Consider the following 27909-nt stretch of genomic DNA (forward strand, 5'->3'; position numbering starts at 1 on the left):
AGTGTCCATCCACAAGTCAGGATAAGACCCTCACTGAGGAACCAAATCATCTAGCACCTTGATCTTGAATTTCTCAGCCTCCAGAACTATGAGAAATAAATTTCTGTTGTTTAAGCCACCTAGTCTATGGAATTATTTTATGGCAGCCCCAGTTAACAAATAGACTCTCTTTCAAAAATGTTATTACCTCTCTTCCTCAGTGCTTTCGTATAGAGAGTTTCTTCTGGCTTATTTTCTATTTTATGAATTATTTCTTAAAATTTAACATAAGTATTGTTAAACTTGTCTTTTGACTTTTTAACTTTATTTATTGATTTTGCATTTCCACAACACAATTTGATTCTTTTTTATAGTTTCAATTTATCTCATGAACTTCTCTACTGCTATTTAAATTCTTGAATATAGTGATCACTTATTTTGAATTTTTAATTTTTAAAAATTTTTTTAAAATCCCCCTCCCCCCAAAGCCCCAGTAGATAGCTGCATGTCATAGCTGCACATCCTTCTAGTTGCTGTATGTGGGATGCGGCCTCAGCATGGCTGGAGAAGCGGTGCATCAGTGTGCACCCAGGATCTGAACCTGGGCTGCCAGTGGCGGAGCGCGTGCACTTAACCACTAGGCCATGGGGCCGGCCCATGATCACTTATTTTAAAGCACAGATCTTATTCATCAGTCTCCTCAGTATCTCATTCTACTGTCTCATTCTACTGTCTTATCCTCTTGAATTGTTATCCATGTTTTATCTTTCTGAAAATCTTATTATTTTTTATTGAATGTTGGATGTTTTCTAAGAAAAAACCTTAGGTATAAATGTGGCTTTGCTGAGGTTATCTTCTTCCAGAGAGAAGTTAATATTGCCTTTGGAAGGTAGTTAAATTTGGCTAGATCATCTTAAAACAGTTTGGACTGAGCTCTCATTAGAGCTTAATTTTGCTGTAGGTAAGGACTTGTCTAGTTCTGATTAACCCTTACTGCTATGATATAGGCTGTAGAAGGGTCCCTAAGAAGAGGCTGGGATGCTTAACCAGGCCCTTCTTAATTGACGGTTCTAAACTCCAAATTTTGTTGCTGCCCCATGTAACGCAAGATAGCTCAACTTAACTTGTAAAATTCTCACTAACTGCTTTCTTCTCAAATTCCTACAATTTCAGTTGTAGCTTTTTGGATTGGCCATTGCCTCAAGAGGAAAACCAATGGCAAAAATAGAGCTCATCTCTCTGAGTTTGCATCTCTCTGGGATCTTGCTCAACAGTTCAACGCTTTGGGAACCTGGAAGAACATTTTGTTTTATACAATCTAGTTCACCCTAGCTGAAAGTGGAATTCTTCTTTATAATGATAAAAGGAAAAAAAATCACTCTTTCTGAAATTGTCCTAATATAGCAGAGAGTGAATATTTAAATATACAACAAAATAAACACCACATGTTGATTTTTTTTCTCACTTGCAGTTCAAAAAAGTCTGATAGCAAATTCATATGTATGATGTGGGAAAAACATAATACAGCAGCAATAATAATGATAAAAATTGCAATAAAATATTAATTGCCATGCCTCTGGGTCTTTACATTTTTGTTATTACCTAGATCTGGACTGTGTGTCTCTTTCAACTCTGTACCATGGATTTCTAGATATTTCAGAGATTACCATAAATACCATCATATTTTGTGTTTCCTATAACATCCCCTTCTGGAAAGTTAACCCTTCCCTGCATGCCTCTACTATTGCATTTATCAGAGCTAGCTCATTGTAGTCCTCTTTTTCTGCTAGATGATGAATCCTCTAGAGTAGGAAATTTGTCTTATCCATCAGAATTGCACAGATATCTAGCACAGTGAAAAATCAGACACTCAATAGAATTGCTGATTCTTAGTGCAGAATCTGCAGACAACAGTCAAAAAGTCCACAGGTAGAGAATAGTGTGCCCATGATCTTGGATGGAAAAAATAAAATTATACTTTTTCTTTTATTGAAGTCAAAGCGAAATTTAGTGTTTTTTTTCCCTATAAATATAGGCAACAAACCATATTAGTATGAGCAGTATCTGTAACTTTATTACCATTAAAAATCCAAGATAGTTTCATAGTAAATTACAGTTTTTCTAGAGATCTTGAAATATGATTTATGGTCCTTGCTTTGCAATGGTGGTAGTTATTACTAAGTCATTTGATCTTTTTATTTACTATGTTAGTAGAGAAGTGATAGATAATAGATCAACGATTGACCAATCGGTAGAGAGATGACTATTTCAGTATAATGTCTGCAATTCTATCTAATTTATTATAGGTATTTAAAAATATTATTCTGAAGATGGTTCATAGACTCCACAAGAACGACAAAAGGGTTCACAGCAAAAAAGGTTTAAGTACTGCTGGGAAACGTTTGCATGAAGGGAGAATATCAGAAATACCTTACTAGTGTTAGAAAATAATTTGCTTTCTTTTATACTAAAAATTAAATTTTGTCATCAGCTTTTAAAATTCTATTTTAGTATAGCTAGGTTATTTTAGAAAATAAAAATTGACTTTGCCATCTGAACAATTTGTGCTTTGAAAACAGAGAATTTAGGCAACGGCATTCGTTTTTTAAAGCATGATGTGATTATACATTCAAAATGACAACTTGAAGCAGAGAAAGTTCCAGTAAATTTCATGTGTGCATTTATTTGTTTTTTACTTGCCTGATTTCCAAGAAAGATTAACCCAACTATGGAAACCTTTCTCTCTTAAACTATATTATTTTTGAAAATAGAAAAGTAAAAGTCACATAAAATTGCAGCTTTCTCTCTCTCTCTCTGTAAAGAGATATAAAAATATTGGTCCAATATTCCTCAGATCTTATGGCCTTAATTCTAGAAAATATTTATTTGCACTAGGACTTAATAATAAGAAATTATATTCAATTAAACTGTGAACTGAAAAAAATTATTTGATTTAATAATTAAATAAGGATGACTATTTTCTTAATCCATTTGTATTTTCCAATTAGATCATAACTATGCAAATCTGAAAATGTGCATAAAAATAGCATTATTTACATGAATTTTAAAATTGTTCTTATTCATTATTTGTTCAATAAAAGCATAAATACCATCCCAGTTCAATCACAATAATTATAGAAATTTCAAGATTTCACATCAAATGTGAATAAAATTGTGACTTGAAATAACACATTGAATTACACATATTTTAATCAGACCACAATTCAGTGTATTCCAATTAAATCACATGGAAAGTGTAATCTGAAAATGATCAAGAAAAAACTTACTTCAGAAAGCTATTTTCTTTCAACTTTTATATAGAAAAAGAAGGAAAGGAAGAAACAAAGAAGGCAAGAAAGAGAGGAGAAGGAAGGAAGAAAGAAAGTCAGGCAGGAGGGAAGAAGGAAGGGAGACAAAAGCAAAAGCAAAAATCAGGAGCAGAATGGTAAAAAATATATTAAGTATTTTCTTAATTATTGACAGTATATTGTAACTTTACTATCACTGTTCAAAAGCCTATATCTCTTGAAATCGTTTACTGTACAACATACTTTACTGCAGAACAGAGCCTTTTTCTAGAATCAATTTTCATTTATTAGTGTGTTAATAAGCTTATTAGCATTTTCTGTTCCTTGGAGGTATTCTTAAGAACAAAGACATAACGGTCTTGACATATGCCTTAATACGGTAATGAAAAACTTTACTAAGTCAAAAAAGACAAAACCTAAGATTCATATATAGAAAATATATCTCAAGGATATTAAAATTCCAACGCACACTATGCTTATATGTAAAGCCGAAGGCTGAATTGTTGCACGTAAAGTCTCTTTTTTCTATTATAATATCTTATCTACAAATTGGATACGGTCATGTGTCACATAAATTTTTGAATAAGAAGCTAGATTGTCAATTTTATCAAAGTTTCACCTGATAATAATGCATAATAGCTTCAAGGAGAGGCCTTTGGGGGCCCTACTTCCCCTAAAAGAGGTATGGATAAATTATAAGCTTGCTTGCTGCAGAACCTGTAAGTTATACAGTAGTCATTTCTGTAACAGAAGCAACGGAATAGAAATGAGATTTTACAACTTGAGCGCTCTTTTCTTTCTTTAGTATATTAAGGTTATTACACTGTGTGATGAAACTCATGAAAATTAAATCAAATCGATTTGTTAATTAATTGTTGAAAGTTAAAAAAATTTTCCAACCTCCTTACAGATAAAATTGCCCATGAGACATATTCGTAACTCATCCCTTACAACCATGTCCAAATCCATCGTGTTTGTCTTCTGCCCATCAGTGCATAATCCTTGCAGCTGAGCTAGGAGCCTGGGGAGGGTTTATCTTCCCAAATAATAAAAAGAAAAGAGTCAGAATAAAGACAATTGGGTTTATCTGATCTATTTTGGCCAGAATTGTGAATGTAAGGCCTAGAGGTACAGAAGACTTCAGCAACATGAGAATAAAGTCATACGCTCACGACCGAAGGAACTAGTTCCTTGATAGGAGTGTTGAACTGCAATACCGGGTCCAAACTCCTAGCGTCATGTAATATAAATAAACCCATTATCTGCCATAGTTATCCTTAGTGGATGAGATTTCTAACATATGCTTTAAAGATTCACTTATTACTCTATCGTGTAATAGAGCTTCATATCAATCTTCACAGAAATCTTCTGAATTCTGTAATCATGCAAATTATAATCCCTGGATATTGAAGAATTATATTTACTATAATCATGCTATTTCTAAATCTAAATTATATAAAATAACAATGCTAATAATAAATGCTTTTAATGAAAGCCCATACACACACTTAACATAACATTTCTTACCATTTTAATTGTCAGCAGTATTCATTAATACAATGGCAAATTTTATAAATAAAAACAATTCCAATTCATATACACTGCCACTTATTCCTTTCAATTGTGTTAATATCCTCAATACCATTATATGCACTTTATTATTTTGTAACAAATGGATGCTGTAAAGATTAGAAATTTAAGTACCTAGGATATACAGTCTTTTTAAATTATCTATTTAAGAAAGAAATCAGTATATAAATATAATTTGTTTAGCAACAAAACATTCAATTCAATGCACAGTATTTCATGAAATTTTCAGTTAATTTAAAAATTGACCAGTAGTTACTGTTGAAGACTATTCTTCGTTTTGCTCCTAGACACTTTAATCAACCTGCCGGCATGTTGGGATCAATCAATTGCAGCGGTCGCGTTCATTCATCTCTGTCCTGCCATTCATCCCATGGCAGCTCTTCTAAGAAGCACACTGTGTAATTGAATTTGGATGAAACCAAATACAAGGGCAAACTGTGACACAGTAGTATAATCAGTTTGATTCAAAAATTTGAGCACAGATTTTTGTTTGCCACTTTCAGCAAGAGGAGTAGGGTACTCTATAATAGTACCATAAATAAAGCTCTGGGGAAAAGGCACACGACGTGCTTTAGTGCACACCAAGTGTTCGTGGATTCTCAGCTGAAAAATTACAGGTGGTGAGAGGAAGAATATTACTAAGTACAATACAATGTCCGTAGAAAACAAAGGAATGAAGCTTAAGGCTTAGAATCTTTTTCAGGATACATAAGTAAGATGATGTCTTAAAATTTTCTGTAAGTGTTGTCATGTATTCAGGAAAAGTTGTGTGATGCAATCAAGTTCTCTGTTTTAGAGATTTGGAGAATATAAACATATTTATATCTATATATCTATAAATCTATAACTATATCCATGTTTCCATATAATTGTGTTCTAAGGCAGAGTTTTGTCTCTGGTTGTGTTCTTTTAAGTTAATTTTTAAATTTGATCAAAGCTAGCCTATATGAATGAGATAATCACCTGGAATTACTTTTTTTTATATTTGAGGAAAGTAATAAGTTTTCTCCATTCCATTTCCAGTCCAGACTTAAAGTAAATCCTTGGAGACTTTTGAATCTATATAATTCCCATTTTACTCAATATCTTGCTTAATCATACTTTCTTGGTTACATTTAATTTTTTTTTTTGGTGAGGAAGATTGGCCCTGAGCTAACATCTGTTGCCAATTTTCCTCTTTTTGCTTGAGGAAGATTTTCCCTGTGCCAATCTTCCTCTACTTTGTACATAGGCCGCTACCACAGCATGGCTTGATGAGCAGTGTGTAGGTCTATGCCAGGGATCCAAACTCAGAAACTCCAGGCTGCTGAAGCTGAGTGCACAAACTTAACCACTATGCCACCAGGCTGGCCCCTACATTTAATTTTTCGTTTTCAATTTTTGAATGTCATATCCTATATAGCAATAATTTTCCCTTAAATAGGTAATTGCATATGTATTGATCTCAAAATGATAAAGACTACCTTCAGAGATAGAAGATATTCACACAAGTTTTCCTTAAGGGCTAGTTAAAATGGAAAATGGTCATTTTTACCTGGGTTCTTCTCCCCCCACAACTGCCTTTATAAAATAAAATAAACCTAAAGTAGAATAAATTTTCTTGAAGACTAGCCGTTGGAATTTTCTATTCATCTTTTGGTCTTTTATTGTGATAAAGAATCAAAATAGTTCGCTTATAAAAGGAAAAAAATCATATCAAATTAATCACCAAAATTTATTGACCATGAAGTAAAATTTCCTTAATCTGTGAAATGATGCAGTTTCAAGTCTCTCCCAATTCTAACATTATATGAGTCTGTGAATATATAACTATGAAAATGTAAATGAACTCACTTACTGCTCAGTGATAGTCCTTATCTAACATTTTATGCTTGATTTCTTTTTTAATTTCAAGATACAGTCAACTGACTAAATCATCTTTATCTATATCAAATAGCATTTTTAGTCCAGTTATTTGGTGTTCTTGGCATAGAAATGAAAAGAAGAGCTTACAAGAATATAATTATATTCTGCTTTTTCTTATGAAATTCTATTAAATATGAGCTGTTTTCTTTTTTTCCCTTACCTCCTGTGGGATAAGCAAAGGAGGGTTTGATTGGGAGTAAAAAATGTGGAAGGGAAAAATACATCTAGAACTTTGTACCAGCTCTTCACCCTTTAAAAGACTGCACTGAAAGAACTGCTTAGATGAGGAAGTTTTGTTTTTGTGTTTGCTTTTTTGTTTGTTTTATTGTGTTTTATTTTCCATTTTGATGTGACTACGAGGTCTTCCCTTTTATAAGATAAACAAAGAAGAGATTCTTCAGAATCACTTCACAAGAACAGTGTATTTTCAGTGGGGAGTATATATCAACTCTGAATAGATTTCAAGTCAGATCAGTAGGCAAAGTATTTTTCTGGGACAAAACATGTTAAATTAGAAAATATAAACTTCCACTGTTCCCAGAAAATACGTGTAATGACAATTTTCCATTTATAATGAGTTTATTTGTAATATAATTTATTACATTTCTCCATTAGTTGTGGAAATGCTTCAGTATGAAATAACTCTGATTTCTCTAACTTTGCTTGGTAATATCAAAGGGATCAGTATTGGTTAATTTGGATCAAGTTGTTAGTGGAGTACTTTCATTTAGAAATGACTATGTGGTTAAATTGTCCTGAATTTAGTCCAGATCTCTCTGCAGTGGTTGAGACGCATCAAATGTATTTTATCATAAGATTTGACAAAAATTTTACTGATAAAATATTCCCATTCATTTAATTTTGTAATGGCTAAAATAAACTGATTAAGGTACATGTAAAATTATCTGAAGAAAGACAATAACACACTATGTAGATAATAACATTAGTTATGAGCCATAAAAGGGAAAGCATTGTGTGAGAGGAACACTTATGGAATTGTCTCAGTTTGCAGTTTTAAAGTCAAAAACAAGTAGAATGATATAGGTAAATTTCAAGAAGTTAGAAATGCAAGAGTTTGGAACTACAATAATCTTTGATATAAAATATAAAAGATTCACTCAACTTTGTGGTAAGTACCACACGGTGCTTCATAATGAATGGAAGGGACAAAACTTCATATATTTACCTTTATTAGGAATTGGTAGGTTGGTGAAAGTAAAGGATAGTAGATGACAGCTATAAACTCTAAAGCACTTTTTGAAGATAAGAGTTAGAATGGCTTTGAAGCCTTTTTGAAATTTATTTACCTAGAGAAGATTCAGAAATTGTGTTTTTTTTATTCTTTAAAAAAAACTATTTTTGTGATCTGCAACTTTATACTTCTAATAAACAGTTGGATAAAACTGGAAATGTCAGTCAATTTAAATTTGAATGATTCTAAGGCTTCAGAAAATTAAACCTAGGAATGAGTATAGATTAGATTCTTCCAAATGATCCATTTTCTGTCTCTTTGCATAGAAATAGGCAGCATCAATGCAGTGACTTTTTAGGCACTTTTTAGTGCCTTGTTATGTGGAATCCTTCAAGGATTTAGCTGGTATTAGATTGCACATATGGCTTTCTGTATAAATAAAAGTGTTTGCCAAACTAATCAAATGGAAGCAAGTTTAGTATGCTGGGAGTTTTTAAATTACATTTGATGGAGTTCACCAAGCCAATGAATGAAAAATATTTATTTTTAGTCCTTCCTCTTTCCTCAAGGTTTACAAATTGATATTTGCTCTTTACAATTGACATTTGCTCTTCGTTCATTAATAGCACACATATCTTATAATGATGAGAACAATATTATGTAATATTTTGGAAAATTATCAGAAACAGCACAAGATCAATTCAAGATTAAGAAAGCAGATGTTTGTTTTTGGTCCCTCCACATTATTTGCCATTATTTTATCACTGCTTTCTTCCTCTTGTCACATGTAGTCTAGTGTCTTCACGCAACCTAAATTACATTTTACCTGACCTGTATCTTCCCCAGCAAATTGTATTACTCTAGTGTCTTTAATAATAGCGGAACCTACCAATCTCATAAACACGTACTAATATACTGATCGTTAGTTGCTGTTTAATAAAGTATCCTTCAATGTATAGGAGATTCATGGTTAAGAATTCCTAAACTAGAGAATTATAAGATAATAGCAATCACACATTATTGTGATAACCAAGAAAGTTCTAAAATACTTCCAAACTGATATGATCAATAGTTCCATTTTAAAGAGAAAATTAAATTCAAAGTAACCAGAAGAAAAGAAACAATGAAGATCAGAGTGGAAATCAATGGCTTAAAACACAAAAACAAGAGAATAAAAATTAATTTTAAAGTCCAATAATATCAATAAACCAGGCTGATTAACCACGTGGATCAAGAAAAAAGAGGGAAAATATAAATTTTCAATTACAGAAACAAAGAGGTGACGTGATTATAGATAATAAGAATTAAAAAGACAATAAGGGAATATTATTAGCAATGTTATGCCAACATACTTGATAAAGGAAGTGGACAAACTACTCAAAAGACACAAAATGCCAAAACACACTCTAAAAGAAACAGATAACCAAACTATCCTATATACATTTAGAAAACTTAAGCTGTGGTTAAAAACATTCCCTTAATGGAAACCTCTGGTTGGATGGCTTCACTAGAAATAAAACAGGAGAGAATTCTCTTAACTTACTTTAGAACTCCTGTATTACCCTGATAACAAAATCAACAGAGACAATATAAGAAAACAAAACCAAAAATCAACATCTCTCATGAACACCCAAGAAAATTTCTTAATAAAATTGTGGCAAATTGAGGGGCCAGCCCAGTGGCACAGCAGTTAAGTGTGCACGATCTGCTGCAGCGACCTGAGGGTTCGCATGTTCAGATCCTGGGCACGCACTGACGCATCGCTTGTCAAGCCACGCTGTGCTGGTGTTCCATATAAAGTAGAGGAAGATGGGCACGGATGTTAGCTCAGGGCAAATCTTCCTCACAAAAAAAAATATTGTGGCAAGTCGAATACAGGAAAATATATTCAATCATGACAAAATGGATTTCATCTCACAGGGATACCGGTTGCTTTAACACTTAAAACTTAACCAATTCAATTCACCATATTAATAAACTAAGAAAGTGAAACCATATGGTTATCTCAATAAATGCAAAAATGAGGCATAAAATTTAACAATGATTCTTGATTTAAAAAAGACTGTTTGTATACTCATAACAGAATGGAGATACATCAAGGGCAGCTCTAAAATTCTGATTAATTATACTTACAGGTAAAAAACTGAATGTTTTTCCCTTAAGATGAAGAACAGGTCAGGGATATGCATTCTCACAATGCATTTCTATTCCTCATTGTACTGGATGTAATAACCATTTTTACAGAGAAAGAAAAAGAAATAAATACCAATTATAAAGAAATAAGTAAAACAGTTTTGTTTGTAAACAATTGAAGATCTATAGGAAAAATTCTAAGGACTCTACAAAAGAGTTACTGGAAATAATAAGTGAGTGTAGCAAGGTCAAAAGATACAAGATAAATTTAAATTATCGATTATATTTCTATATACTACATCGACTGTTAGAAATTGAAATAAACACCTAAAATAGCATAAAAATGTGATATATTTAGACATAAATTTTACAAAATATGTATCTGCCAATCTGTACATTGAAAGCTACAGAAAAATTCTAAAAGAAATTAAGAAATAATACATGAAGAAATATACTACATTCATTGAACAAAAGATTCAATTTTGTTAAAAATTCAATTCTTCCAATATTGACCTATAGATTCAAATAAATCTCAATAAAAAAGAGAGAAGGTTTTTTTGGAATAAATTCACAATCTAGTTCTACAATATATATATTTTAATATACATATATTATATATCATAAATGCCTTAGAATATGCCTTGGAATAGCTAAAATAATTTGAAAATACAAACTTGGGGGATTCACACTATCCAATTTCAAAACTTACTATGAAATCATAGTAACCAAGACTTTTTTTTGTTATCAGGATAAAAATATAAAAAAATGGAACAAAACAAAGTCCAAAAAAATTCACACCTAAGTGTGAAATACCTAAGTAATTCAAATTCAAAGAGACAGTGTTTTCAACAAAACTTGCTGAAACAATTGGATACCTACATACAAAAAAACCACAAAACTCACAACAGGGGCCGGCCGGTGGCAATGGCAAAGTGGTTAAGTGCTCCTGCTCTGCTTCAGCAGCCTGGGGTTCACAGGTTCTGATCTCGGGCATGCACCGACTCACCGCTTGTCAAACCATGTTGTGGCAGCATCCCATATAAAGTAGAGGAAGATGGGCTTGGATGTTAGCCCAGGGCCAATTTTCCTCAGCAACAAAAGAGGAGGATTGGCATTGGATGTTAGCTCAGGGCTGATCTTCCTCAAAAAATAAATAAATAAAATAACAGAGAAACTCACAACAGTTATACCATATAAAAAGTGTCTTAAAATGTTTCAGAGAGCTATGTAAGAGCTAAGAGAATACAACTTCTTTAGGGAGAAAAATAGGATAAAATTTTGTGACCTTGGCTTTGGTCAAGATTTCTTAAACAGCTTACAAAAGGAAAAGCATCACATAAAAATCAGTCTTCATAAGATCGACTTCATAAAAATCAAAACTTTTGCTTTTTAAGACACTGTTAAGAAAATTTAAAAAAAAGCTTCATGTTTGCAGTCATATTTGCAAATCATATATCTGATAAAAGACTTGTATCCAAATTAAATAAAGAGCTTTTAAAACTTAATAATAAGACAAACCACCCAATTAAAAATGGGCACAAGCCTTATAGTCATTTAACCAAAGAAGATACCCCAATGGCAAATAAATACATGAAAAAATGTTCAACATCATTAATCAATATTGAATACAAATTAAAACCATAATGTGGTGCCACTATGTACACAGTAGAATGGATAAAATTTAAAATGTTGGAAATGTCAATCATTTGCAAGGATGCAGAAGAAATATGCTTACATATTGCTGACAAGAATGAAAAAAATAAATAAATCTACAGCCTCTTTGGAAAACAGTTGGGCAGTTTCTTATAAGGTTAAGCCTACAGGTGTCAGATAACCCAGCTGTCCCACTCCTAGGTGTGTAACTAAGAGTAACAAAAATATGTCAACACAATGATTTGTATTCAAATGTTCTTGTTCTGAGAAAATTTATTCATAATACCCTTAGTTAGAAAAAACAAAAGGATACATTAACTTAAGTATTGATTGATAAGCTAATTTTGTCTATTCATTTAATAAAATATTGCTCAAAATTATAAAGAATAAATTAGTTATACACAGCAACATAAAAACATCTCAAAAGCTTTATGCTTAGTGAAAGAATTCTGATACAAAAGACTATATACTATATGATTGCATTTATAATAAATTCTATAAAAGGCAAAACTGTGTTGACAAAAGCAATTGATGGGTTTCCAGTTGCTAGGTCAGGGGACAGTCACAGTAATATTCTGCATCATGATTATGGTAGTAGTGATGCAACTGTGTATATCTGTCAAAATTCTTGGAACTGATCACTTAATGTTAAGGAATATTTTGTGTGTAAATTATGTCTCAATAATGCTGCTGGAAAACTAAAGTAATAAGTTCATAAACTAAACATCATAATTCCAATGCAGAGATTGTCAGAAGTGATGAAAAAAGCAAAACTCAACTACATGATACCTGCAAGAAACATGCTTTAAATTTAAAGATAAAAAAGAACCTGTGTACATCATACAGAGAATAATAAGGAAGGAATGATTATATAAATATCAGATTAAATAGTCTTCAAGACATGGGGTATTAAAGAGATTGAGAGCAACATTTAATCATGATAGAAGGTCAATTCATTAGGAAAATGTAAACTTCATATGTAGATTAATATCAGAGCTCAAAAATATATGGAGCAAAACATGACAGATATAAAGGGAGATACAGTCAATTTCAAAGTCATATTTGGAGATTTTTTCATGCCCCCTCAGCAATTAATAGAACAATTAGACAAACATGTGCAGACATCTGTTTAATTTGAGCACTACTACCAATCCCTTTGATTTAATTGATATTTATAGGACAATAAACATTCTTTTCAGATGCACATATTATGTTCTCCAAGATAAACCATATGCTGGGCCATAAAACCAGTTTCAAAAATTTGAAAGGACCAAAACCATATGAAGGTACCTGACCACGATGGAATTAAATTAGATAACAATAAAATATATAGGAAAACCTCGCATATTTGAAAATTTTAAAACACAATTCTAAGCAATCAATGGCTTAATAAATAAATTTTCCATTTCTTAGGCTGAGTGGTTTTATAAGGTTTAAATTAAACAATATTTAAATACATTTAGCTGTCGTGTTTTATAATGAAATATTTTTTAAAAGATGGAGTGAATTGTCTTACTGACTTTCTTATTCCCATACTTAAAAAAAAATCAAATCCAGGGGCTGGACTGGTTAAGTTTGGTGCATTCAGCAATGGCAGCCAAGGGTTCACGCGTTTGGATCCTGAGCGCGGACCTACACCACACATCAAGTCATGCTGTGGTGCTGACCTACATACAAAATAGAAGAAGACTGGCACAGATGTTAACTCAGGGCCAATCTTCCTCAAGCAAAAAGAGGATGATTGGCAACAGATGTTAGCTCAGGGCCAAACTCCCTCACCAAAAACTAAATAAATAAATAAATCGAATCCAGCCACATTTTATGACTATCAATATAAGCAGAATATCCTGGTGATACAATGTGCAAAAAGTTTTGGCCAAGGAATGGAATAAATTTGCTGTCATAGTGCAGGAAAATGCTTAAACCTATTCCTAAGAGCAATGTTGATAAATAAGTTTACATGGATGAGATATCATTTCAAGGAAATCAAACTGAGAATCTGGAGGCAAGTAAACTGAGAATATAATTCAATAGTTTAAGTAAAACTCCTCAATTACACTCCAGTTCAGAAGATCCTATATATTACAGCACCATCTCCACAACACATTGAATAGTCACGAGATATTGATATTCCAGAGTAATTTCCAACTAGGACAATAATCTACAGTACTAGTAGCAGGGCACTGAGGTCACAGAAAGAGAAAATAATGGAGAGAAGAAAGAGAAGGGGAAGAGAGAGAAAGATATATGGTGTATTAATCAGATTTCTCCAGAGAAACACAGCCAATAGGATGTGTGTATGTGTTTACACAGATATATACACACACACACACACAAAGATATAATATGTATATGTATGTATGTCATATATGTGTGTACATATATGTTAGTATATCTATATCTATATCTATATCTATCTATTCAGAGAGAGAAAGAGAGATTATTTTAAGGAATTGGCTCATGTGATTGTGGAGACTGGCAGGTCTGAAATCTGCAGGGCACCTGGTAGGCTGGAGACTCAGGGAATAGTTGATGTTGCAATTTAGAATTCATCTGGATTCTAAATCTATCTGGAGGCAGAATTTCTTCTTCCTGGGTGTAACCTCATTCTTTTCTCTTAAGGCCTTCAACTGGTTGGATGAGACCCACTCACACAATGGGGGACAATCTTCTTCACTGAAAGTCTGCTGATTTAAATGTTAATAATCTAAAAAATACTTTTATAGTAACATCTAGACTGGTTTTTGACCAAAAACCAGGCATCATACATAGTCTTGAAAAATTGACACATAAAATTAACACATGTGAAAGACAAATTCAGTTAAGAGAAAAATAAGATCCAATTGAAAAATAGAAGAAAATTTTTCTATTTGTTTTGCAGGGTAGAATAACAATAAACTGTGCATACATTAAAAATGTTAAATAATGATGTATTTTATTAAATATGATACATTAAAATAGAAAGATTTTATAGCTAAAAAGGGATTAAAAAAACAATACTTACCCATTTAGTAACATAAATAATAATGGAGAGCAAATTCCATGTTGGAAACCAAATTACAAGCAGGTAGGACAGACTTGAGATAGTCATAGAGAATACGGAGAAAATATAACTAAAATTAAAATAACAAAGAGAGGAAGAAAAATCTATGGAAGAACCATAAAGATAAATCAACAACCCATATATTTCCCACTGGAGTTGAGAAAACTAAATGAATAGAACAGATAACTGACTAAGCTAAAGTGGAGACACATTTCTCTCTATTGGAAACTTCAATGAGAGAATGAAATTTCAGATCAAAGGGTATATCTTATTTTAAGGAAAAAAGTGAAAAAATTGATATTAAAATATATCCTCATTATACTGTTGATGGTCAAAGATAAAAACTTTCTCTTGGCTTCCACAGAAATGGAAAAATAAAAGCAGGCCACCTACAGTGGAGAAAATCCAGACTTGTGTTTGCTGTTCTATAACCACTTTCAAAGCCAGATAAAGTTAGAATAATATCCACAGTCTGGAGAGCAAAAGATATTATATAAGCTTGCATTATATTTCTAGTTATATGACCATTTCTCTGGTCAACTGCCACATATTGTCAAAAAATTGAAAATCGTGGTAACTGGAATATGCACAAAATTTCCATAGGAAAAAAAAATTCTAGTATTAAACATAGTCAAGAAAGTGATAAAACGAGTAAACAAACAAATGAAAAAGAACTGAGGGTATCAATTTCTATTTCAATATATTAATGAGATTTTCTTTGTTTATAATTATGGAAAGAGAATAAAAAGTAAAATACCTTTAAATAGTAACTTAGCAACAGATTTGAAAATCAGGATTTATTAGGTAAGGGAGAGCTGAGAAAAGAGAAGATAATCACCCACTTTCAGCAGCAGTGAAAATATTTATAAAGACTGTAAACATAATATTTTATAGCACTTTAACCTTGAAAAACTTATTTAAGATCCATGTCTTATATTACAGAACATTTAGCTGCTAACACCATTTGGTTGTTGTTTTCTTTTAGTATTTATATATTTCTAATTTAAAAATAAGCATATTTGTTGCATAATTAGTTCACTTTTCCTAAAAAGTCAAATTTAATATCACCCATTCTATCATATATTAATGCATACATAAATACTGTAAAATACCAAATTGATGATGACAGAGTAGGAAGTTCCTGGAATCACTCCCTACATGGAAGCTACAATTCATCTGGCAAGAATCATCAGAATCAAATATTTTGGAAACTTGAAATCCAGTCCAAGAATTGTAGCATCTAGGGAGTGCTTGATGATGAAGAAAACTGGAAAATTTTAGTTAATTTTAGTGTTTGGTGTAGCAGCTACCATCTTTTAGGCCCCAGACCCATGGCGGGTAGCTATGGGCCTTTGGCCTGCATTCTTGTTGTGGCCCGCTGCTGCCGCCAGGTTGAGCAATAAGGACCTTACCCTCCAAGGATCAGGGTTGTGTGTTTTGATCTGCCTGGTGGTTCATTGAAAGGCCAGTGCAGGGAACGGCCATTGTTTCTGACCCCTCAGGCTAAAGTAGCTTTCCTGGTGGCACCTGTTAGAGGGAACTTAAAGAGACAGAACTCTTTTCTTCTCCCTCTGTCTCTCTTTATTACATCCAGGCATTCAAGGAAATATTTGTCAGGTCACTGGCTGACTACAGAGATAGAATACAGACTAGTGACCATACAGAAGAAGGAATATAACCTTGACAGAAGTAGTTTGGAAAAGTCACCATTTGTTAGGGGACTACTGCAACCTTCCATTGGTACTATAAGCAATCCCTGGGGAAGGAGGAGAATCAGATTTCCAGAGTTATCACATTATATTCTTCAAAATGTCCAGTTCTCAACAATAAAAAAATTACAAATCATGCAAAGAAACAGGAAAATACAGCCCATTCACAGGTAAAAAAAAAAAAAAAGAAATTAACAGAAAATATCCCAGAGGAAGCCCAGATATTGGAATACTAGACAAAGACCTTAAATTAACTGTTTTAAATATGGTCAAAAGGCTGATAGAACCATGGACAAGTAATTAAAGGAAATCAAGAGTGTGATGTATGGACAAATAGAGAATATCAACAACAAAGATAGAAATTAAGGAAGTGAACCAAATAGAAATCCTGCAGCTGGAAGTGGAGTAGATGAAATGAAATTTTCATTTAGAGGGGTTTAATAGCATATTTGAGAAGACAGAAGAAAGAACTAGCAAACTAGAAGATAGGGCAATTGAAATTACATAGTCTGAGGAACAGAAAATAAAAGGATGAAGAAAAATGAACAGAGCCTAAAGGACCTGTGGCACACCTTCATGCACACCGACACATTCATTATGAAAGTTTCATAAGGAGAAGACAGAGAAAGTGGCATAAAAAATATTTGAAGAAATAATGCCCCCAAACTTCTCAAATTTGATGAAAAACAGGAATCTACCTATTCAAGATCAAAGAACTTCAAGCAGGATAAAAATCAAAGAGATCCACCCAACACACAATACATTATGGTCAACTGTCCAAAGCCAAAGAAAATCTTGAAAGTAGCATGAGAAAAATGACTCAAGAGATTCTCAATAAGATTCACAGCTTATTTTTCATCATAAACCATAGAGGCCAAGAGGCAAGAAGACATATTTAAAGTGCTAAAGTAAAAACTGTTAACCAAGAATTCTAAATTCAGCAAAACTATCCTACAAATATGAAAGAGAAATTAAGATATTCCTAGATAAACAAAAGCTAATAGAGTTTGACACTACTGGACATGCCCTACAAGAAATGTTGAGTCCTTCGGACTGAAAGAAGAGGACACTAAATGGTAGCTCAAAGCCATTTGAAGTAATAAAGATCTCTAGTAAAAGGGAACAACATAGGTAAATATAAAAACTAGTCTTATCATATTTTTGGCTTGCAACCCCCTTCGTGTTCCCGATATACTTCGTTTATTTATTGTTTTTGTGAGGAAGATCAGCGCTGAGCTAACATCTGCCAATCCTCCTCTTTTTTTGCTGAGGAAGACTGGCCCTGGGCTAGCATCCGTGCCCATCTTCCTCCACTTTATATGGGACGCTGCCACAGCATGGCTTGCCAAGCAGCGCGTTGGTATGCACCCAGGATCCGAACTGGCAAACCCCAGGCCGTCGCAGCGGCGCTCGCACACCCAACCACTTGCACCACTGAGCCGGCCTCCTATATACTTTAAAATGCATAAAATAATAATTATCAATCTATGTTAATTGGAACACTATGCATAAATTTAATTTACGACAATAACACAAGTTGTAATTTGTGACAATAACAACATAGAGTGGGAGAACAGAGCTGGGTAGGAGCAGAGTTAATATATGTTATTGAAGTTAAGTTTTTATCATTTCTAACTAGATTGGTATAAATTTAGGATGTTAACTATAATCCCCATGATAACCACCAAGAAAAAAAAACTAAAAGTAAAAAGAATGAAGACAGAATCAAAATGGTACAATACAAAAATATCAAGCACAAAAGAAGGAAATATTGATGGAATTGAGGAAAAAATTATAGAGAAAACAAATCAGAAAATGGTGGAAGTCCTTCATTATCAGTAATTACTTTAAATGGATTAAACTTACCCTTAAAAGACTAAGATTGGCAGAAGGAATATAAAATTGATCGACCTGTATGCTGCTTACAAGACACTCACTTTAGGCTTAAAGACACAAACAGCTTTAAAGTGAAAGGATGAAAAAGATATTCCACAAAGATAGTAACAAGAGAGCTGGGGTAGATATACTAATATCAGACAAAATAAACCTTAAGTCAAAAATTGTTACGAGAGACAAAAAAGAACATTATATATCGAAAAAGTGTCAATTCATCAGGAAGACATAACAACTATAAGCATATACACATAAAACAAGAGCCCCAAAATATATGAAGCAAACATTCACAGAATTGAAGGGAGAAATAAACAGTTCTACAATTATAGTTGTAAACTTCAATACATCACTTTCAATAGTGGATAGAATATCTAGACTTAAGTTTAATAGGGAAATAGAAAACTTGAATAATATTATAAACCAACATAGACCTAACAAGTCTGTTCAGACGTTCCACCCAACAAGAACAGAATATACATTTTTCTTTAGTGCACATGAAACATTCCAGGATACATCCTATGTTAGGCTAAAAAATAATTCTCAATAATTTGAAACGATTAAAATCATACAAAGTATTTTTTTCTGATACAATGTAATGTGGAAGGAATAATGGAAGAAAAACTGGAAACTACAAATACGTGGAAAATAAACAACACATTCTTAAGCAACCAATTGATCAAAGAAAAAATCACAATGGAAATTAGAAAATAATGTGAGATGAATGAAGACAAAACTCAACATTCTAAAACTTAGGGGATGCAGCCAAAGAAGCATTAGAGGGAATTTTACAGCTGCAAACGCCTACACTAAAAAAGAAGAAAGGCCTCAAATCAACAACCTAATTTTAAACCTAATGAACCAACAAAAAGAAAAGCAGACTAAACCCAGACTAAGGAGGGAAATAATAAAGATTACAAACAAAGTAAATATAAGAGAAAATAAATCAATACAGAGAAACAATAAACCAAAAGCGGGTTCTTTTAAAAGATAACAAAAGTCTTCTGTTAGACTGACTAAGAAAAAAAGAGAGAAGACACAAATAATTAAAATCAGAATGAAAGTGCGAACATTAATACCCACCTTTTAGAAATTAAAAGGATTACAACAGAATAATATGCGTAACTGTACACCAACAAATTAGATAATCTACATGAAATGGACATATTCTTGGAAAGACACAAATTACCAAAACCGCCTAAGATTAAATAGAAAAATCTCAACAAACCTATAACAAGTAAACAGATTGAATCCATAATCAAACACGTCTAAACAGGGAAAAGTCCAGGAATAGATTGATTCACTGGTGAATTCTACTAAACATTTAAAAACTAATTACTTTTTTAAATTATTTAATTAATTAAATTAATAAATCCTACTGGAGTAGGATTAATTAGGATAACCAATCCTGCTCCAGTTCTTCCAAAAATCAAAAGGGGAGACAATACTTCCTAACACATTCTATTAATCCAGCATTACCCTTAAATTAGTCATAAAAAGATACCACAAGAAAATTATAGATCAATAGCCTTTGTGCATATAGACCAAAAATCCTGAACCAAATACTAGCAAACTGAATCCAACAGCACATTAAAGAATTATACAACACAACCAAGTGAGATTTATCCCAGGAATTCAAGGGTGGTTCAACATAAGAAAATTAACAAAATATAGCACATATATGAACAAATTTTAAAAAGCCACATGATCACCTCAATAGATGTAGAAATAATATTTGGCAAAATTCAATACTCTTTATGATAAAAAACGTTCAGCAGGGCCGGCCCCGTGGCTTAGCAGTTAAGTGTGCGCGCTCCGCTACTGGCGGCCCAGGTTCGGATCCTGGGCGCGCACCAACGCGCTGCTTCTCCGGCCATGCTGAGGCCGCATCCCACATACAGCAACTAGAAGAATGTGCAACTATGACATACAACTATCTACTGGGGCTTCGGGAGGACAAAAAAAGGAGGATTGGCAATAGATGTTAGCTCAGAGCCAGTCTTCATCAGCGGAAAAAAAACAGGAGGATTAGCACGGATGTTAGCTCAGGGCTGATCTCCCTCACACACACACATAAGAAAAAAACGTTCAGCAAACTGGGAACACAAAGGAACTTCCTTAACGTGGTATGGAGTTTATCAAAATATCACAGTTAACGTCATGCTCAAATGTGAATAGCTATAATCTTTGCCTATAAGATCAGGAACAAGACAAGGATCCCTGCTTTCACTACTGCTATCCAACATTGTACCTGGAAGTTCTAGCCAGTACAATTAGGCAAGAAAAAAATGTCATCCAAATTAGAAAGGAAGAAGTAAAATTATCTCTGTTTGCAGATGGCGATGACATGATTCTAAACATAGAAAATACCAATGAATACACACACAAACAAAAAGCTTACTAGAGCTAATAAACAAATTCAAAGTTACAGAGAACAAGATCAACACACAAAAATCAGTTGTGATTTTACACATCAGCAGTGAACAATCTGAAAAGAAAATTAAGAAAAACATTCCATTTAAAATAGAATCCAAAAGACTCAAATATGTAGAAATAAATTTAACCAAGCAAGTGACAGACTTGTCAATGAAAACTATAAAATATTGCTAAATAAATTAATCAAAAATTAATTAAATGGAAAGTTATCCCACATGCATTGATTGGAAGAGTTAATATTGTTTAAATGGCAATAGTTTCCATTGCAATCTACAATCCCTGTAAAAATTGAAATTGCCTTTTTTCCAGGAAAAAAAAGCCTATCTTTAATTCATATGTAATTGCTAGGGGATATAAATCATCAAAGTAATACTGAAAGAGGAAAAAAAAACTTGGAGGACTCACACTTCCTGATTTCAGAACTTGGTACAAAGCTATAGCAATCAAAACAGTGAGGTACAGGCTTAAGGACAGACATAGAGGCCAATGGAATAAAATTGAGAGTCTAGAAACAAACCCAAATATTTATGGCCAATTAATTTTTGACAAAAGTGCTGAGATCATTTTATTGAGAAAGAATAATATCTTCAACAAAATGGTGCTAGGACAACCAGATAACCACATGCAAAATAATGAAGTTGGATGCCTACTTCATTTCACTTACAAAAATGAACTCAAAATGTATCAACAAACTAAATATAAGAGGGAAAACTATAAAACTATTAGAAGAAAACCTAAGGATATATCTTCATGGCATCAGACTTGACAGTGGATTCTTAGATTTGACACCAAAAGCATGAGCAACAAAAGAAAAATAGGTAGATTAAATTAAAAACTTTTGTGCTTCACAGAATAATATCAAGAAATGAAAAAACAAACTACAGAATGAGATAAAATATTTGCAAATCATAAATCTCATTAGGGTTTAATATCCAGAATATATAAAGAGCTCTTACAACTCAGCAATCAAAAAGCAAACGATTAAAACATGGGCAAAGAACTTAAATAAACATTCCTAAAAAGAAGATATAAAAATGCTAATGAACACATAGAAAGATGTTCATCATCATTGGTCATTAAGGAAATGCAAATCCAAACCACAATGAGATGCCACTTCATAACCACCATGATGGCTTGAAAGAAAATAACAAGTATTGGTGAGAATAAGGAGAAATAGGAACACTTGCAAATTGGTAATAGGAATGTAAAATCATGCAGTCACTGTGGAAAAGAGTTTGGTCATTCTTCAAATAGTTAAATATAGAATTGCTATATGACCCAGCAATTCCACTGCTGAGTATATAGCCAAGAGAAATGAAAATATATGTCCACACTGAATCTTGTAAATTAATTTTTATAACAACACAATTCACATTAGCCAAAAGGTAGAAACAACCCAAATGTCCATTAGTGGATAAACAGATTAGCAAATTGGCGTGTGTACATACAATGGAATACTATTCAATCATAAAAAGGAATGAAGTATTGATACATGCCACAACGTGGATGAACCTTAAAAACATTATGCCAGGTGAAAGAAGCCAAATACAAAACATTGCATTTTGTAGATTTCTTTTTATATTAAATATCCAAAATAGGCAAATTTATTCAGATGGAAAGCAGATTAGTGGCTTCAGTGGATGGGGTGAGGGTGGGGTGGGGAGTGACTACTTAATAGGTATTGGGTATTCTTCCGGAGTGATGAAAAAGTTTCAAAACTAGAGAGAGGTGGTGTTTCTAGAACATTGTGAATACACTAAATGACATTGAGTTGTACACTTTAAAATGGTTAAATGTAGGTTTATGTGCATTTTACCTTAAAAAATTTTAACAGACTTTTACACCACACACATACACACACACAATGAATGAAAAACCTAATATCCATCAGTCACTTTATGGGAGAAAATAATCTGTCAAATGTCTTTTAACCTCCTTAAAAACATACAGGAATACAAGCAGAGCAAGAACTTGTGCCCAGCATCCTACTACTACAGCCATGAAAGCTAATATGCACATTCTGTGGGTGTAGCCTGTAATACAACAGACCACTGCTTAAAAAAACAAAACAAAACAAAACTCTCTTATGATACAAAGAAACTTCCAAAATGAAATTGTGAGGGAGAGAAAGAGAGAGAGAAAGAGACTGGTGAATAATAAAAGAAAATCAGATATTTTGAAAATAGAAAAGTCTGTTCATGGTGTCTAGAACTCTCTGGAATATAGAACAACAAACTAGTTCCTGCTCTTCTTAAAATTTGGAAAATTTCCATTTTTAAATTATGTTTCTTGATATACAAGATGTAAGTTTTGATTCCTTGTGCCCAAAACAGCTGAAGAAAAACATCCTTGTTATTAAATGCAATTGCTAATGTTCAGCTTTTCTTTTCTTTATTAAATATGTTTTGGAGAGCCTACTCTAAGCAAGGCATATGGTAGGTTCTAGAGTTAGAGTGATAAGCAAAGAGAGCAGGAATCTTGGAGACATGATAGTGGTGGTAAAGCAATTAATGAGTAAATAAATAATTGTCTGAGAATGTCAAGATCCATGAAGAAAACAAAACAGAGTGATGTGCTAATGATAGATAGGGCAATGAGAGAAAATCCTACTCAGATAATGACAATTGTTCTGAATTCTGATTGATAAGAAGGAGCCTGAAATGAGAATGTAGAGAGCAAGAGAATGTCAGGCAAGAGGATGACAAGTTGAAAAGATTTTAAGGTCAGAAAACTTTAGAGTATTTAAGACACTGGAGGAACCTTTTTGATTAAAGCATATTAAATGAGGAGAATGGTACAAGATGAGGCCAGAGAGAGATACAGGCCCAAATATATAACACCTTAATATTGACAGTGCTGACAATTACCTGAGCCTGGTGATAGTGGAAAATCTTCCCTCTCTTTTGTGTTTAAGGAAACTGCTTTCAGCAAAGAAACACTATTCCCCATCTGACTTAATGGACAGATGACAAGGCCTCTCTATACGCTCAAAATTCCCATACTTAACCTCATAAATGATTAGCTGAACTATTTGTGTGCACTGATCAATCAGAACAAAATGTCCATCAATCTGACTTGATGAAACTTCAGTTAAGCTTCTCTCCTTCTTCCAAGTCTGTGAATGTCAACATGCTTTCAATCCTCAATCCCTCCTGAGAATAGGCTGACCTCAGGGTAAAACATTCTCTGACCTACTGTCTGATCATGCCTCCTCCCACCGTTCATCCCACTTTCCTACACCAAGGTCTTTTTAGCCTTGTTCACTGCTCCCTATGAAAGAAAAGCCATTTTCTGCCTGAACTCTGAGACATTTGCAGATCTCATGGTCAGAGCTTTTACCCTTTTGCAATAGTTCATCTCATCCTCTTATAATAATGCTTTCTTGCAATAATCATTTTGAATCAAGTTTCTCCTTACCCAAGTCTTAGTTAATTTTTTTACTTAACAATATCCACAATATGGACTTTGGATTTTCTTTTTTTTTATTAAGTTCTTGGAAGCCATGGAAATATGTGAAACAGGAGATGTGTCATTCACTGGGTTTTGAATGTATTTTTCTGATTGAGCTGTGGAGAAAGACTAGAAGGAGGCAAGAGTGTCACTTGAGCAGACTCTTGCAAGAACGGAGACGAGTTTGCGGCTTGGGCTGTAGAGGGCACAGTGGAGGAGGAAGGCTATAGGAATTAATGTGGAGGTGGTGAAAACAGGACTTTGGTGATGGATTTAGGGCTGAGTTGTGACAAAAGAGGAATAAAAGTTGATTCTGGGTTCTTGGTAATAGTAATGGGATGGGTGACGATATTCTTTATTGGGGATGGGAAACATGGAAGGAGATAGGGTTTCCTTTCTACTGGAGATACCAAGTGGCTTGTTATATGTTTTAATCATGAGCTTGGAGGAAAAGAAAAATATGGTCAGGGAACATGAACTTAGAAAATCCTCAGCATAGAAGTTAAAATGCTAGCCATGGTACAAAGAAAAGATAAAAATAAAGAGAAGAGAACCTACCCCCTGCTCTAAGGCACTTTGTTTTTCTGGGAACCTGATGAAAAAGAGTCAGCAATGGAAACTGGGAGGCAGCCACTCTGACATCGGAGGGAAACAGGATAACTTAAATGTCATGTCACACAGTGGAAAATCTTTGCAATTTACATCATTTAGTTCTATTTTTTGGAGTATAAAGCACTCCCTACCACTGTCATGACTAATGCTAAGTATCATTTATGTTTCTCTGATCTCCATTTCCTCCCAATAGTCTTCTCTAATTTCTGATATTGGATCAGGTGCTACTGAAATGTGTTCCAATAATAGGCCCTGCGTATATTTTCAAGTTTATCTCACTTTGTTTCCTATCCATTAAATGGCTATATTCTGTATCCTTTACTAGACTATGAACTTGCAATTCTGTTCCCTCACTTCATATAACATTGCAGATACTTGTTGTACAAATTATTAAAATGTAAACAGGTAAACAAGTTTAAAGAGATGATAAGAAATTCAATTTGCGGCATAGTGAGTTTGAGGCACCCATCATTCTCAGATCAAGATGAAGGGAGGGAAAATTTATGGTGCTTCAGCCTAAGTTCCTACATAGACTGTTAATTAATACAGTTTTTTGAAAGAGAGTTGAGTCTGAGTCTGGTGGCTGAGGAAAGAAATGACACTTTGAAATTCACTTTGGGATAAAGGGAATAAGGTGATTATCTTGCGGCAAGTTGAACTGCTCCAACTACAAGAGACAGAGCTCTTCAGAATGTATTACTTGGTGTACTGTCACGTCCTCTACAAGTTTATTAACATACTTTCATGGGTGGGTAAGAAATAATCAAAATCCAACAGCTAAATATCTAAGACCTGATGCATATTCTCCATAAATATTCAGAGTTCTGACTTTTCAAATTTGCAATAGAACATGAAATCTTTATCTGTGCTACTTGGAGCTTTAGGAAATGCTTGAAATAGATAAAGTTATAATACACTTCTTTTTTGTTTTATTCATGTCACTTTAAAATTATTTTTGAAAGTTATATTAACACCAAATTAAGTTATTATTTTACTCCTTCAGTTCAAACAGGTTTAGAATAATTCTTTAGAGAGTGAAGTAATAGGTAATTATCATGGCTGTGGTTTAAGAGACTATCAAATGGTTTCTATTCATGTTTTAATACATAAAAATACAAAGCTGTATGTTATATAGCTTTATATTTATTATAAGTATATTATTTCTATGATTTTAATATATGCATAAAATATATTATAATTATATAAATATAATACATTTAAATACAAAGCTCTATAAATATAATTGAGGATATTTTGGTTTTTTTTAAAATATCTAGCTAAGTTAAAGACGTAAAGTAAACAAACAACAAAAACAAGTTTACCAATCTTTTATGTTACATCAGTGAGTGTAATGGGATACTAATATGAAATTGCTTTCATTATGGCAATATACTTGTCACTTGCTATAGGAAGACCACAAAAAAAGAAACACCTTTATCTTTGGCCAAAATCCAGTTTTGATGTTATGCTGTTGTTGTCAATATTATGCCCATTTTGAAAAATAATTGGAAGTGAGCTAAATGCAGACTTGATTCAATTCAAAATCTCATATTAAATAATTAAAAAAAAAAAGATTTTTCAATGGCTTAAGCCTAGTGGAACAAAGGAAGCCACACAAAAATCAGAGGCACTCCCATAAAATCATGCTCTCTGGAAATGGGTGAGCTTGTTTGTGACTTGGAACAAAAAAATAAACGAAGAAATGCCTTCTAAAAATGATATGACCCACTGCAGACCTGGAGACAATTTTTGAATGTTTCAAAGCATATCATGTAAGATTGGGCAATATGAAACTCAATAAAAATAAAGGTTTTCTTGGCAGCCAGTTTCTGTTTTCTGTGTGTTGTGTACTTGCACATACAATCAAAGAAAAATTCCTCTACTGTGAGACTCATTTAGGGAAAACAAAACAAAACAACTATTCAGGTCTTTGAAAGGTTGAAGCTGCTTTGTTACGCAAAAATAACACCAAAAAACAGTTTTGATTTGCTTTGAACAAACGCGCACCTGCAGTATTTGGCAATATAAGTGGTCTAATTACTTATTTTAAAAGAAAACCCATTTTGCTGCATTTCAACATGCATTAACATCAAATATAACCAATATTTCTTGATTAAAACTGCCAAGAAAGCTAACACTTCTATCACAAAAATTTAACGTTCCATTTTGCAAAATTATTTGTTTTAAAGAAAGTAAGAAAACTATGAATTTATATATCCCAAAGCTTGTGGCATTCAGAAGGTAAATTTTGAAACATATGAATGATATTCAGGTAGAAATTTGATTTCCTGGGGAAAAAAAATCATTCTCAGATCATTTTGACAGAAACATTGCTTATTTTGGGAGGTATTTGCTGATACAAATATATGTTGTAATCCATATATGTTGATACAAACAGATGTTGATACAAATATATGGCAATGAAGACATTGTGGAAATTAATAAAAGAGAGCTTAACTAAATGGGAGTAGGGAAGGCCTGTAGGGGGAGCCCTCATGCCCTACCACACATCGTCAATTACACCAAACAGGAAGAGACAGAGGCTTGCATCTAGGACATGAAGTAAAACTACTTTACTACTGAAGGAAGATTTCTCTCCCCACCCAGCAACAGTCCAGCCAATGAGAAACTCTACAGCTCAGCCAGTGAGAAGCTGTTGCTGCTTTGAACTGCCACTTTCCTCCAATGGATTTTCATTTAGAACGGCCCCTCCCTACTCCCCCTTTTTCTCCATAAAAGCAGCTCCCGTCCTTTCTCTTCCAGATTTGCCTATGATTTGCCATAGCATGCACATCTTAAATTGCAATTCTTTTGGTTATCCCTGAATATACTCATTTTGAGATAAAGTAACAGGCAAATTTGCTTTTTTACATTGACAGCAACATTAGGGATACAGCCCGAGAATCACTGGCTTTTGGAGCAAAGTGCTATTATGAAAGAAAATAATAGAGAACATGAAATTGCCAACCTTTGGACATATGTTTCTGGTGCTGATATGACAAAATTCAT

Source organism: Ceratotherium simum, chromosome 8 (genome assembly GCF_057802395.1).
Source record: "Ceratotherium simum simum isolate JZ-2026a chromosome 8, ASM5780239v1, whole genome shotgun sequence".
Lineage (NCBI taxonomy): Eukaryota > Metazoa > Chordata > Mammalia > Perissodactyla > Rhinocerotidae > Ceratotherium > Ceratotherium simum.